At 38.3% G+C, this 6200-nt stretch overlaps 1 pseudogene; it reads left to right on the top strand.

Moving 5' to 3' along the window:
* The first annotated feature begins 1130 nt into the window (after positions 1 to 1130).
* LOC147576545 (developmental pluripotency-associated protein 4 pseudogene) lies at positions 1131 to 2041 on the top strand (annotated as a pseudogene).
* The last annotated feature ends 4159 nt before the right edge of the window (positions 2042 to 6200 follow it).

Below are 6200 nucleotides of genomic sequence, written 5' to 3'. Positions count from 1 at the left end.
TATACATGGAAGAAATATAGCCTATGCATATATAATATATATTTTCATGTTAAAGGACCAAAGTCATATATTTGGAGATCTAAAATCAGCTCCAACTATTTCTACTCCAGCTCCTTTCTTTGAGGCAAAACTTTCTTCAAGCCATGCTAAATAATTTTCTACTGTAGCTCAAACCCTCTTGTGCCTGTAATAGCCATGTACAGAATAGAACACTAAATCTCTTTAACTGGCTTTGATTTTTTTAAATATTGTTAATTCAATATTTAATTTAATATAAAGAGAATGTCTGGACAAATAATACATTTTTATATCCAAGCTGTCACTTTTACAAAACTACATTACTTCCAGCTCCTACATCCTCAACATTTCCTAATAATTTAAAGTTTATATTGATAGTTTCAATAAAATTTCAACGTAATCTATATTTTTAACTCATTGCAAGCTGCTTTTTCTGGGCCTTCTTGTCCAATCTACTCAAACTCGTCTGAAAAAAAACCCTGAATATTCCAATCTCTGAGTTAGTGCACATTATCAGTCATGGTTTTCACATCAAAATATCCCCTGTTCCTCTAGAACCTTCTAAATACTAATCTGTCAAAGCTAAACAAAGATCCATCTCCTCTATGACACCTTTTTTGACTATTCAGTCAGTTGTGTCTCTTCCTACATTATTCTGTAAGATTCATGTGAGACTTAGTTAATAACTGTCCTTTTTTGCCTTTTTTGTTTTGGTACATGTTTATCTCTCACTTCTTGACTGTAGGAGTTCTTTTTGTTGTCATTGTTGTTTAGTTTGAATGCATTCCGAAGAAACATATATTCTCCATTTGAACAGAGTTCCTAGAATATCCCACAGATGTATACCCATTCTATTTATTTTCTTGCTGACCACTGTGGGTGCTTAATTTGATTATTCTATTCTGTATATCTTCCTTAGAGTAGAGAACAGAGATAAGTTTCTCATTCCACTAAACTGAGAGATGGAGGGAGCTTTACATTGTCTTCTAGTCATCATTCAGTTGGACAGGGACAAGAAATGTGTTGCTCACATTTCAGAAGTAAGAATTTTCTTTTTGTCACCCTTGACTTCTCTTTGGATATGGAGAGAGCAAAGGGCATAAAAGAACTCCATGAAGAAGTCAGGGGAAGAATATCTGACTTGCAAATCCCAACCTGTGTCAGGAGAAGCCAAAGAAAAATAGCAGGCTTCTAGTAAATTAAAGTTACAAAGAATCTCAGTGAATAGGACCAAACAAAAAAGATCTGTGGAAGATAAAGCTTCCTGTTCAGAAAAGACAGCACAAGACAATGGAGGAGTAAGACTTTGGAAGAAGGTACTGATTCCTTCAGTACTTTCTGAAGTTCCACCAGCCAACCTGCTTCGTGGAGACATCCTGTGGGCCTGGTGCCAACAGCAAAGGCTGAGCACCAAAGGCCGGAAATTAGATGCACGTAAGCAACTCTGTGAATATGCTTACCCTAATCAAAATTAGAACGTTCCTATCACCACAAAGGAGGCCAGGAATCTCACAGTCAGAAAGAAGACCAAAGACAGACAAGAGGGAAATGTCCCTGGAAAGTTCTGGAAAAAAGTATCTTCTGATGGAATGCACACCCCTGAAGTGGCTGCTCCCCCTAAGGGTTGGGGGTGCCTGCCTCCTGAAGGGAATCCATACCATTGTGACAATGTTGGGCCCAGATGCTGTGATTACCTCCTGGTCCAGAACTGCAACCAGGACTGGGAAGATGGAGACAATGGAATAGCCACAGGAGGCCTATGGTGTCAGATAGTTTCATTGGGAGAAGTCTGCCTGAAGACACAGAGGGTTGGGTTCACCTACAATTTCATGCAGGACAAGCCTGAGTGCCTGAAAAACGGGAGAGTATGTGCTCTCTTCTGGCTTCTGGCCTGCAATTTTCTACCCGCCCCCCCCCCCACCTGGAGGACAATATGCTGTACCCCAAATGTGTTCAGAAGAATAAAGTATTAATGAAAAGCCTCAATGAGATTATAATACCAGGAAAAGAGGTACATCTGTGATTATAATTTTTTTTATTTTTATTTATTTTTGAGAGTGAGCATGCAGGCGTAAGGGAGGAGTAGAGAGAGAGGAAAGAGAGAGTCCTAAGCGGGCTCCTTGCTGTCAGCACAGAGCCCAATGTAGGGCTTGATCTCACTGTTCATTAGATCATGACATGAGCCGAAATCAAGAGTTGGGTGTCAACCGATTGAGCCACCCAGGTGCCCCATGCTGTGATTATAATTAACGGTGGGAAGGGAACCATGATCAACTCCATTAGTACACTGACAGCTGGATGGAAGGCGGCTCCACACCTCCCATGCTTCCTGCTTACAGAACACACAAGCTGGTGGGTTACAGGTGTTATCCTCAGAATGTCAACAAGGCCTGAGGCTTTGTGGGTTGGGATACAGAGGTTCTTATGTTTGAAATTGGAAAAGCATTACAGCAATTACCATTCATTCCAGTTAATAAAAATAAAAGGTCATTCATACTACCAAATGTTTACCCTTCTGAAATTGAAGTGGGAGCCTGAGCTGCCACCATCATGGCAGGGGTTAAGTGGAAAACAGCTGTGTTTCCATGCTGGATCTCCCTTCTCTTGGGATTCTCTTGGGAGGCGGCTACCTTCTCAGTTTCCTGACTTCAAGCTGTTGAGTATTTTGTTAATGTTTTACTTTATTTATTGAGAGAGAGAGAGAGACAGAGGAGAGAGAAAATCCCAAGCAGGCTCCCAGCTGTCAGTGTGGACTCCTACGTGGGGCTTGATCCGACGAATCATGAGACCATAACCTGAGCCAAAATCAGGAGTCAGATGCTTAACCAATTGAGCCATCCAGACACCCTTAAACTGTTGAGTATTTTAAACCAAAGGGAAAGCGGTTATTCTTTCCCCACTCCCCAAAACATACTGTTAATATAAAAAACAACATTTTTTGATGTTTTCTTAAGAACCTGAGACTGCTGTGCTGTGTCTCTGGGATAAAAACACAGGGCACTTTGCCCGTATTATTTCCACTTGTAACTGTTATGTATGTTTCTGCTACTTAAAAATGTTTAAGATTACTTCTGAATCAGAAATATATTATGTATTTGGTTTTTAAATGTATATATAAAATCATCTATTGTTTATAGCAGACCCATGCCTTGTGGGCAGATTATTGTTAATATTCTTAACTCAGAATTAAGCCAGAACAATGATTTTCTTTGGCATGATTCTTTTGTTTTTTTAAACCACTCAAATGAGATGTGATCAACACAAAAAGCTATACATTTAAAGCATAGAATTTGATAAGTTGGCTTCATTTTTACTTTTTTGTGTACTTCCTGAATTCATAGTTCTGTGACTCTTAGAAAAGATGTGTTTTGAGGCACCTGGGTGGCTTAGTCGCTTCAGCATCCAACTTCTGCTCAGGTCATGATCTCGCGACTTGTGGCTTCAAGACCGCCTCGGGCTCTATGCTGACAGCTCAGAGGCTGGAGCCTGCTTCAGATTCTCTCTCTCTCTCTCTCTCTCTCTCTCTCTCTCCCCTTCCCCTACTCACGCTCTATTTCCCACAAAAATAAACATTTTTTAAAAAAGATTAAAAAGAAAAGAAAAGATGTGTTTTTCACTTGTCTTGTGTTTCATGGCAGTTTCCAACATTGTTTTATTATGGATTTTGAGATTATGAGACTTTTTCCCCCTTCCAAAATGCACTAGAAGGAGCCGTAGAGTTGAAAGTTTGTAATCATCATGATATAGACAAATTTGGACAAGAATCCTCAATAAACATTAAAAACTAGGAAAGAAAAAGAAAGAAATGTCTTGCTCAATGAAAGATACACAGCAAAGCAGAGGAGAGTAGGGACTAACTGGGTTCTATGTGATTCTAGGTTTTTGTTCATACAATTAATACAGGATTCATAACATTATAAATGCTTGTTAATGTGACTTAGACTCTTCATTAGAACAAGAACTGTGTATTTGAATTGTCAGCTCAATGCCCAACATATAGTAAGCATTGAATAAACAAGGGTTAAATTATTTTTCCAGCATATCAGGTGGAAATTAATTTGCTTTAATGTTTTTTTTTCATTCTTCTAGCTATCCCTTTTTCTCACTGTTTCTTTTCATTTTTGAATCTTTTTTTCAATTTGCCCTATATTTTCATTGACTTTAAGGTGGGAAATTAAAAAAAAAAAGATTGCTAATTTATTTGGGGCTTTCATCATCTTGGTGCATCAGCTGGAAAAGGCCAAATGCAAATATGTTTGCCAAAACAGCTTATGTATTCCTGTCAATTTCTGCCTGCTCAAAACATACTTCTTTCACAGCAGCCAGCAATGAAGAGATTTGGAGCAAGAAAGCAATGAGTCTGCCTTCCTTTCCAGCTCATATCACGTTGTGCATTTGGAACCAAGAGCTAAGATATTTTATTTATCTCTTATCACCAAAAGAAGCTTAACTGTTTTATAATGCCTTTCAGTGCAGGTGATTGGTGAACCTCAAATAAGTATTATATATGATTTTAACATGAATTCTTGAAACATTTCATCAAGTTCCCTGAAGATGCACTATTTTTAAAAGGAACAATTCACTTAGCAACCCCTAAAAAACAAATTCTGTAAAACTTACTAATCAAGAAGAAAACAAGTAGGCAGTATGGCTGTGCAAATCCCAGCCTAACCATAGTTCCAACATCCCGATGATCTAATCCTTGTAGTCACAAGGATATATATGGTCTATCCATTATGTAACAATAAGCGTGTATCTGTGACAAGGGTATGGTGTGCAGCATTTTATGCCTCTGAGAATGACAGAGCTAAATTTAGCACTGAAAATGTATTTGACACACATGCAGTTTTAACAATTACAAATGATCTTCTAGGAGCAGTTCCAGTAATTGCATCTCATTCAAAAATACATGGCAAGGCCACCATGTTTGCCAGTACCCCGGGTACTGCTTGTGAGTACAATGTCCCCACCCTGGAGTTTGGCAATGTGGTAGCCCTAATGCACAGAAGACAGGATCAAAAAGTTTTTCCTAAATATTTTGGATGTTAAAGATATACACACTCTGTCTCTCACACACACACACTCCCTACCTCCCCCCTCATATTATTTATGTGATGTGTGTGTAGGTATAAGTATATAGATATAGGTATAGATGTATCTATATCTGTACTTGTATTTATGCCTTCATCTATATCTTTGTTTATACCTATACTTATACATCTGTATCTCTTTTTTAAAAAAATAAATGTTTATTAATTTTTGAGACAGAGAATGTGAGCAGAGGAGGGGCAGAGAGAGAGGGAGACAGAGGATCCAAAGCAGGCTCCATGCTGACCGTAGCAAGCCTGATGTGGAACTCAAACTCACAAACCCTGAGAGCATGATCTGAAGTTGGACACTCAAAGGACTGAGCCACCCAGGCCCCTCTATCTTTATCTTTATATCACTCTATCATCTGTCATCTATTTATCTATTTTTATCTATCTATCATCTATCTATCATCTATCTCTATCATTTACCTACCTACCTATCATCTATCAATCATCATCTCTCATCTACCTACCTGTCTATCTATTATCTATCATCTATCGATCTATCTGTCTAGAGAACCAAGCATCCTGTGTACATCTTAACCTAGCTGACAATGCCCAATAGAGTTTCTATGTATGATTTTTAATTTAATGTAAGTTTCATTTTATAAATTTTACAATTTGCAAATGTTTTCTTAAAAAGTCACTCATTTAGGAGCTCTTGGCTGGCTCAGTCAATGGAGCATGCGACTCTTGATCTTGGGGCTGTACGTTTGAGCCTCACATTGCATGCAGAGATTAAAAATAAAAAATCTTTTTTAAAAAAGTTACTTACTTAAATTAAGGTGCTTCCAAATTGTGTTCAATACATTGTTATTTCATAAAGGATTGAGTGATAGTAAAAACAAAAAAATTGACACAGAATTTTTTTTTCAAAATGTTTTGTAGAATTTATTCATTTTTGAGACACAGAACATGAGTGGGGAGGGACAGGAAGAGAGCAAGAGACAGAATCCAAAGCAGGCCCCAGACTCTGAGCTGTCAGCACAGAGCCTCATGCAGGGCTTAAACCCATGAACCATGAGGTCATGACCTGAGCCGAACTCAGATGCTTAGCTGACTGAGCCACACAGACACCCTAATTGACCCAGA

This window comes from Puma concolor, chromosome D1 (genome assembly GCF_028749965.1).
Source record: "Puma concolor isolate L17-30 chromosome D1, mPumCon1.1.hap2, whole genome shotgun sequence".
NCBI lineage: Eukaryota > Metazoa > Chordata > Mammalia > Carnivora > Felidae > Puma > Puma concolor.
The sequence above is the reverse complement of the archived record's forward strand: the minus strand, read 5'-3'. Positions and strand labels throughout refer to the sequence as shown.